General features: G+C 43.2%; 1 long non-coding RNA gene across 2 annotated transcripts; it reads left to right on the top strand.

Moving 5' to 3' along the window:
• The first annotated feature begins 445 nt into the window (after window positions 1-445).
• LOC137055785 (uncharacterized) lies at window positions 446-9,493 on the top strand. Of its 2 annotated transcripts, XR_010900070.1 has the most exons (4): window positions 446-813; window positions 1,218-1,260; window positions 7,986-8,093; window positions 8,930-9,493. It is a non-coding gene; the product is annotated as an uncharacterized lncRNA (long non-coding RNA). The 2 variants fall into 2 exon arrangements; XR_010900071.1 differs by lacking the exon at window positions 1,218-1,260 and having other exon boundaries at window positions 448-813.
• Window positions 9,494-9,729: the final 236 nt, after the last annotated feature.

Here is a 9,729-nt window from a genome sequence, read left to right as displayed (position 1 = left end):
CCGAACCTTAGAATTTTTTTTCACCAAACCGAACCCGCTTGCACTACGCAATACTGGTCGAACATGATGCCGCGGTTGATTATGGCAACGTGTTTACTAGGTGGACCGTTCGAATGCAGTAGGCTGTGAGAGAGTGAAAATGGAACTTGTGAACAGAAAATGTGTTATTTGGCAGTACTTTCAGTCACAAGAAGGCAATTCAAGTCGAGCTACATGTTCAATTTGCAATGCCGATTTGTCTCGTGGTGGCAAGAACCCTAAACAATAGCCGCTGGATGTCCGGTTCACGAACGAATCGTTCTTTTTAACCGGATCTTTTTAGTCATCCGGTCGAACCAGTTCACCAAATCAGCAGCAGGGGTTCAGAAAAAAAATCGACAGCTGGCAGCAGGAAGTACCTGCCGATGGCAGCCGGAAGACAGTCGTTGGCAGCCAGGCAACCTGCCAAAGTAGGCGGCACCTGCCACTTCTCGATCTCCAATCACTAGCCCCCATAGAGTGACAACAACCAATCAGATGATGACCGGTGACTGCAGCGTGTAATGTAAACAGCGATGATGTCGGCAGAGCTCGAATGAGTAAATTGATAGGCATCATAAATAAATAACACCTGGCATTCGCGAAAAATCGTTAGGTTAGTTAACTTTAAAATCAGAGAACGACATACCTGAGTTAATTGTTTAAAGAGCTGCGTCTTGTATTTTACATTTAATTAGCATCACCGGCCGCAGTATTGTCTTTCAAACATTAACTTGTCAAAACAGAAGAGTCAACACTGGAGACTGTGGAATATGTATGTTTATGGTAAGAAATGTAAGTAAAAGAGCAGGCTTTTCTAACACAACATTAATGATGGACATGTTTAATCATTTGTAAAACAATGGGATATTCCTTATTTAGGTGTTTTCAAATCTTTAGTTTGATTTATATTCATAATTGTTATAAGAATGTGGGGGAAAAAACACTACTACACTGAATATTGCGCTGGACTGGGGGTTTGACTTTACTAAGCATAATACATTTTGTAATTATTTATCAAAAGTATTTTGGGACGTTTTAAATGTCATTTTGAATGTATCTACTGTGCTTCAGCATGACTCCTACCAGTGAATCTGCTGGTGTCTGTAATAAAGAAGTAAAGGAATAGATTATGTGAGTTCAAGATATTTTTGACTTCAATTTTGGAATATTAGTAATAACCAAATAATATTTTCTAGGAAGACACAGGGCATATTTGATGCAGATGAAACAACAGACAAGGTAACAGCACATTCAGTGTGACGGGCTAATTTCAAGTGTTTCCCCCGTATACAGTATCTTTCTGAATAAAATACAGAATAAATGTTTTTCTTAAGTACTAACTGCACCCATAGGATGTGCATTCTGTATTAAGGAAAGTAACTGTAAGTAGTGATGTTTAGAAAATAATAGTGTTTAATGACAATGTCATTCATTTTTGTTAGTTTTGTATGCCTCATTGTTGCCAGAGAAATGCTACTTGATGTGCTCATTGAGGTGCTGTGATCCTGCTTTTGTAAACTTGGGTCTTGTATGTTTGCATTACAAAATCTGGTGGGAACTCATTCTTGTGAAAGCACACATTTGCTGGTTAGACCAGTGTTTCCCAACTCTGTTCCTGGAGGCAAACCAACAGGTAAACATTTTGAATGTCTCCCTGTTACGGGCGGTCGGACACCACCCTTAACATGAAGGAGAGACGCACACAAACCAGCTCGTGTCAAAAATAATGTAGGGGTATTTTATTTAACAAAATGGTCCTTAAAGGTAGTTTAACAAAAAAACAAACAAAGAAAAACAACAATCAGTACGGAACGTTTTATGCTGGGTGGACGGCTGAACGGCAACCAAAGCCAGCAGGTGAGCACGGTTGTAGAGACTCTCAAGGATCTGTGTGCGCCCCCTGAAATGCTCCAGGAAATCTTTTATAGCGCCACTACAGGCTCCGCTCAGGTGTGGCTCATCTGCAATCAAGAGACACACACTGCATGAACTCACTCAAACACGTGTAGCAACAAACACCAGAGCTGAGGGACGTAACACCCTCACCCCAAAATGGTGACCTGTCGCCATACACTGTAAACTCTTTTTTTCTGTGTTCAGCTCACTGTTTGAACCAACCCAGACAATAGAGTTCCAAATACAAAAAAAACATTACCACCGATGGTAGAAGTACCTGCTTATGAAGATAACTAATTACGCCAAACTATCTATTTATTTTTTTTAAATTAATTACAAGCTAGTTTTAGGCCACACAGGCCAGAACATTTTAGGACTTTCCAATTACAAAGGGCAAATGCAAAGCTTTACAAAACTTTTTAATTTTTATTTTTACAAACAGCAAAACTCTATCTACATCTTAACATTAAGCATCCACCCTAGACAACGCGTCGGCAATAACATTGTCTATCCCCCGGACATGCACAATCTGGAGGTTAAACGGTTGAAGCAATAGACTCCAACGCATTAACCTACGATTTGAATTGTACATGCGACTGAGGAATTTGAGTGGGTCATGATCAGTATAGACCTTAACTGGATGTACTGTAGAGCCTAAATACACTTCAAAGTGCTGAATGGCTAGGACTAAGGCCAAAGTCTCTTGTTCAATAGTGGAGTAATTTCTCTGGGCAGAATTAAACTTCCTGGAGAAGAAACTCACTGGATGGTTTATGTTGTCTGCACCCGATTGTAAAAGTACAGCACCGGCCCCTACATTGCTGGCGTCTACAGCAAGCTGAAACGGTTTGTTGAAGTCCGGCGCAGCGAGCACGGGAGCAGTCAACAAGAGTGCTTTGACATTTTCAAACGCTCTACTACAGGACTCAGTCCAGTCAAATTTAGTTTTGGGGCTCAGAAGATTAGTGAGGGGACAAACCACAGTCGAAAAGTTCTTACAAAAACTCCGATAGTAGCCTACCATTCCTAAGAATCGGCGTAACGCACGGCGATCACAAGGCACTGGAAACTCTTGAATAGCGGCTACTTTAGCCATTACTGGCAAAACATGTCCTCTGCCAACTATTCGCCCCAAGTAAGTGACAGTGGCTTTTCCAAACTCACATTTTGCAAGGTTAATTGTGAGATTGGCATTAGACAGCCTACGAAAAAGCTCTCGAAGTTGTGTGATGTGTTCGGACCAGTGTGTACTATATAGGACTATGTCATCCAAATACGCCTCGCAGTTTGACATTCCAGTTAAAACAATGTTCACTAAACGCTGGAACGAGGCTGGAGCGTTTCGCATTCCGAAAGCCAGAACTTTATAATTCATAAATGCATCTGGGGTCACAAAAGCTGATATCTGTTTAGCCCTAGGTGTAAGGGGCACTTGCCAGTAACCCTTTAGGAGGTCGACCTTAGTTACAAATGTGGCAGAGCCAACACGGTCCACACAGTCATCCATCCGCGGTAACGGATAACAGTCTGGCAGAGTGATGGCATTAACACGCCTGTAGTCCGTACAAAACCTGTGAGTGCCATCAGGTTTGCCAACTAACAGGCACGGGGAGCTCCAAGGGCTAAAGCTAGGCTCAGCAATATTATTCTCTAACATGTACTCAACCTCCCGTTGCAGGATAGCGCGTTTCTCTGGATTTACCCTATATGGGTGCTGTTTAATCGGTCCCTTATCACCCACATCTATATCATGTTCCAGGACTGTAGTTACGGTTGGAACGTCGCCGAATAACTCAGGGAAGTCATCTATCACAGACAATATGTCAGCTGTTTGAGCGGAAGTTAAATGAGGCAAATGTTTTGCAATGACCGATAGCATAGCAGAGTTATTGAGTCGACCTTCAATCACGCACCGCGACGGAGGAGTCACAGCGTCATCATCCTCTACCAGTGAAGAGAGCAACACGGGCGACTCAACAGGACTGGGTAAGTTAAGATTACTCAAGTCATTTTGAACACATTCACGCTTATGATATGGCTTGAGCATGTTTACATGACAGACACGAGAATGCCGACGCTTATCTGGGGTTAAAATTACATAATCCAGATCAGATATTTTCTTTTCCACAGTATATGGCCCTCTGAATCGTGCCTGGAATACCGAGCCGGGCACAGGAAAGAGAACCAATACTTGGTCTCCTGGTTTAAACGAACGGGCTTTAGCTTTACGATCATACCACGTTTTCATGTTAAACTGGGTCTTTTCCAAGTTCGCTCTCGCAAGTTCACGCGCTCTGTGAAGTCTGCTACGAACGTGACATATAAACTGTAATGCGCTACGAGAAGTAGGTTTGCTCAGCCACTGATCTTTAATAACGCTCAATGGCGTACGAACGTTGTGGGCAAACACTAGCTCTGCAGGGCTGAAACCGATTGACTCTTGCACGACTTCTCTAGAGGCCATAAGCATCCAAGGAATCGCATCTTCCCAGTCTGCACCCACCTCCAAACAATATGCACGCAGCATAGATTTTAGCGTCTGATGGTAACGTTCAAGAGCGCCTTGACTTTCCGGATGAAATGCACTTGAAATGCGGTGCTTAACTTGTAGCGACTTAAGGACTTGAGAAAAGACCCGCGACGTAAAGTTTGTTCCTTGGTCACTTTGAACAATTCTTGGTAACCCAACAAAAGAAAAGAACTTTAACAAAGCCCTGCACACAATTTTAGCAGTGATCTTCCTCAGAGGCACCGCCTCTGGGAAGCGAGTAGCAGTACACATAATGGTTAACAGATACTGATAGCCACTTTTGGACCGTGGAAGAGGACCAACGCAGTCAATGATTACCTTTTCAAAAGGCTCACCCATGGCAGGTATGGGGTACAAAGGTGCAGATGGAATTGTCTGGTTTGGTTTCCCACTAACCTGGCAGACATGGCACGTTTTACAAAACCAGCGCACATCACGCTTCAGCCCAGGCCAGAAAAAGTGACGGAGAATACGGTTGAATGTTTTAGTCACACCTAAATGACCAGAAACGCCATCATGTGCAACACTCAAAATGACTCGTCTGCTTTCAGATGGCAAAACAATTTGGTCAATGTCATTCCACTCATTACTTCTCTGAGGTCTCCACCTTCGCATAAGTAGGCCATCTCTGATGAAGTAGGTCGGACTCTCGCTTGCACGGTCTGAAACAGATTGAACAGCATTAAAACATGAAACAAGAGTGGGGTCTTTTTGTTGAGCAGCAATAAGTTTCTCTAATGACAATGAGAGATCTAAGTGTTTTTCTTTTTCCTCATTCACTACAGGCCTAGGACTACTGTGGCATTGAGTGAAAGGAGGTTCAAAGAGCCTCTCACATTCTGTAGGATGAGCAATGAAACTGTCGCTCAGGTCCACGTTATTGGGAGGTACTGCATCCCTCAACCTCTGAGTCTGCGACCTAGTGACAACACTAGTAGGAAATACCTCAGGGAATTTTTGTGCGCACTCATCAGGGCACTCTTGGGTGAGCGGCACAGAAACAACCTCAGGTGGAACGTCGCCACGGCTCCACACATTTCCACCGGCTAGGTCATTACCAAGGAGAAACGTCACACCAGGGATTGGTAAAGAGTCTTGAACGCCAACAACTACATTACCAGACACTAAGTCTGACTCAAGATGTACCTTATGTAAGGGAACATTGAGAAAACCCATCTCGATTCCTCGAACAAGGACACTGCTACCGGTTGCAGTCTTTTCAGACAAGGGAAACAAGCCACGGAGGAGGAAAGACTGTGCAGCGCCCGTATCGCGCAAGATGCGCACAGCCACGGCATCTTCACCAAGCACAGATACGGTCCCATTCGTCAGAAAGGGCTCGTACATGGACTCGGTTTTCTCTGACTTTATCTCTGCATGAAGGACAGGCGACATTTTCGTCGAAGAACTAACAAGACCCATTGGTTTCGAGGACTGTTTTTTCTTCAATATTAAGCAGTCTGCCACAACATGCCCAGGTTTTTTACAATAAAAACAGTGTCTGTCTTCTTGTTTTACTGCATTCTTTTTCACGTCTACATCAGAGGTCGTGGAGGGATTAACTCTTAAGCGAAAACGTTCTTTGGCAATGTTATGCGTTAAAACATATTCGTCCGCAAGTATAGCAGCTTCAGAAATAGATTCGGCCCTCTGCTCAGCTAAATAGGTTGCCACAGCGGTCGGAAGACAGTTCTTAAATTCCTCTAAGAGAATTAGCTCACGCAATTTCTCCTGACTATCAACCTGCTGTGATGAACACCAGCGATCAAATAGAGCAGCTTTATCTCGACCGAATTCAACAAAAGTTTGCCGCTCAGTTTTCTTTAAGTTCCTAAACTTCTGTCGATATGCTTCAGGGATCAGCTGATAGCATCTCAGAACTGACGCTTTCACCACATCGTAGTCACCGCTCTGCTCTACTGTTAGCGACGAGTAAACCTCCTGCGCTCTTCCCACTAAAACGCATTGCAGGAGGAATGCCCATGCAGTTTTTGGCCAATTTAAATTGGTTGCGACACGCTCAAAGTGTGGAAAATATTTTTCCACCTCTCTTTCCACAAAAGGTGGCACAAGTCGAATGTGGCGAGTGACGTCAAAGGAATTAGGGTCAGAAGGAACAACGCCTTCCCTCTGGGCCTCGATTTCTAACTTCCTTAAAGCCAGTCGGTTTTCAAGTTCAGTCTCACGGGCATGTGCTTGCATACGCTCCCGCTCTAACTCAATTTGCTTCTCTTTGATATTTAACTCTCTCAATCGAATCTGCAGCTCTAATGCCTCTGTAGACACGGGAGATTGTTTCTCAATAGGCAAAATGCCCTGACTAACCAAAGCAGCTTGTAAGACGGCTTTAATTGAGTCTTTGGTGCGCTTTTCAGCAGAAGTGAGCTCAACTTTATAAGTTACTGCCAAATTCAGCAACTGCTCTTTCGACAATTTAAAAAGTAACTCATTAGAGGGTTCTTTAATAAAAGCTTCCTCTGTTGCCATTTTAACACGAAACGATGGTTAAAACGCATACCGAATTAAAGTACCAAATTAAACCGCAAAAGGACGCTTAAGAGCGCCCCAAAGTCAAGGAGAAAAAAAAATTATATATAGATATATATATATAAAATAAGAGAACACTTACCAAAGCAGTTTAACTGCTACAAAGCTACAGTACAAGGTAGCGAATATCTAAAGTGGTCAAACAAAAAGCACAATATAGGCTACAAACGACCACAAACTTTAATGTCCACCCACAAATTGTATTCAATACCGTCGTATAATCCGAAGACGGGCGCTCACTAAATTAGGCAATATGCCACAGTATATCACAGGCTATACAACTAAACAAAAGGTATTCTGATAGGCAAAATGTTGTCCCACTACTCTTACTACCTACACACAAAACCAAAAAAAAATCCTAAATACCTTCGTATCTTCAGTGGCTTACTCAGCTCGAGACATCCGAGTGCCCCCTCCTGAGATATCCACCAAAAATAAAATAAACCTCGACTAAACAAATGAACAGACAAACATAATTGCCCACCAGAATACTCACCCAAAATGTTGCAGCTTTCAGAAGTTCCGCAATTTAACACTAAAGTCCGATTATATCAACTATATCCCGGACGAGCCTCCAATATGTTACGGGCGGTCGGACACCACCCTTAACATGAAGGAGAGACGCACACAAACCAGCTCGTGTCAAAAATAATGTAGGGGTATTTTATTTAACAAAATGGTCCTTAAAGGTAGTTTAACAAAAAAACAAACAAAGAAAAACAACAATCAGTACGGAACGTTTTATGCTGGGTGGACGGCTGAACGGCAACCAAAGCCAGCAGGTGAGCACGGTTGTAGAGACTCTCAAGGATCTGTGTGCGCCCCCTGAAATGCTCCAGGAAATCTTTTATAGCGCCACTACAGGCTCCGCTCAGGTGTGGCTCATCTGCAATCAAGAGACACACACTGCATGAACTCACTCAAACACGTGTAGCAACAAACACCAGAGCTGAGGGACGTAACACTCCCTTATATGACCTCTCCATTTCAGGCCTTGGAGCAGAGATGTGCAGTTTCGGTCACAGTCCTGCAGAGTTCAGCTCCAACCCTGATCAACTACACCTGAACCAGCGTCTTCAGGGATAGCAAGTACAGGCAGGTGAGTTTTTATCAGGAGCTGTCTCATTTCCGAGGCTACATTTGTCGACCAAAAAGAATCAGAGACCTGTAGACAGTAGCTGTGTCTCATTTCGTTTAATTTCGAAGGCTCCGTCCTGTGTAGGATGCAGTATACGGAGTGTCCTCAATCAGAATTGAGATGTCCTTCGTAGGACACACAGGCAGGAAGTATCACGCTGCTATGTCAACACGTTCAGCCTCTTTGCGCTCTCACGCCAGTTATATGAATGAAAAATTATTTATAACTTGAAATGACTATGAAATGTTTCCTATCTTGTCAGCAATGTACTGTTCTAAACGTTTAAACAAGCACTAAACAGTTGTAATCCTGTTTACCACAACTATCTGTTTGAGGTAATCGAGCTTAAAAAACAAAAACAAGCTTGAACTAATTGCATTTAAACACCACATCAACACTTGCATGTATATCTGGCGAGGTGCCGTCTTTTCATAAAAAAAAAAAAAAATGACGGTTGTTAACGGCGACGCAAAGAATTGTGGGTTATTCCAGCTGTGAAGGATAGAGCTCATGCACACTCCAAATTCCTGTGAAAGAAGGACTCGTTCGAAGGTCGCATTTGGAGTGTCCTACTCACTTTTATTTTAAATGAGACGGCCTTATGACGTATGCAGGCTTCAGATGCGACCGCCGGAGGATGCAGCCTTTAAACACGGCTTATCTGGCGATAACGGTTTAATAGGTATTTGATTGCAAAATGCAATAAGAATAGTATTCACATGGATGTGCATGTATGTATACTACTGTTAATAAGGTCATATGAATCTCGTGACACAGTTTTCTTATGAATCCTCTAGGCTACACTGGAAGAGGAAAATGGAGAGAGATGCTTCAAGAAACACACTGGTGCCAGGAGAACCATCTCTAACTCAACATCAACAACATAATCAGCTGGTGGTGGATTTCAAGGGAAAGGACAGAGAACACACCCCGTCACCTTTTACGCCTGTAGGGAGCAGGTCAACAGCTTTAAGTTCACATAACTAAAGATCTCACATGGTTTGCGCACAGCCGCACACATAAGCACATCAGCACCTCTCTTATACCTCAGGTGCCTGAGGAAGTTTGGAATGAACCCCAGCATCCTTAGACCATTCTGCATCTGCACTGTGGAGCGCATCAAGAACACTTGGTAGATAAACTGCACTGCAGGTGACCTTCAAACCACATTGTAGGAGTTGAGCTTCCCTCCGTCCAGACGGTGTATAAAGCCCAGAGGATCATCAGTGACTCCTGCCACCCGAGCCACGGACTGCTCTCTCTGCAGCACCAGTCCCACACAAGCTGACTGAGGAATGGTTTCTTTTAGGCTATCAGGCTGCTAAACAACCCAAACTGATGTGCCTTACAACCCCACTCTATGCTATGCTGTACCTCTGTAACTGTATAATGTGTATAATTGGATGCTGAACACTAGTGGTGGTTGAGGAGAGACCCCTGACATGGTTGTAAAGCACTTTGGGTGTACATCAGTTCATATGAAACCACTATGTGCCTCATTCATTCATTCATTCATCTTATTATGCATTGTGTGTATAATATGTACATTATTTATTGTGTATAATGTGTATTGTTACCTGTTAAGTATGTCCAATTG

The sequence above is a fragment of the Pseudorasbora parva genome, chromosome 21 (genome assembly GCF_024679245.1).
Source record: "Pseudorasbora parva isolate DD20220531a chromosome 21, ASM2467924v1, whole genome shotgun sequence".
NCBI classification, from domain to species: Eukaryota; Metazoa; Chordata; class Actinopteri; order Cypriniformes; family Gobionidae; genus Pseudorasbora; species Pseudorasbora parva.
Note: the sequence above shows the minus strand (reverse complement) of the source record. Positions and strands in the feature narration are given on the sequence as shown.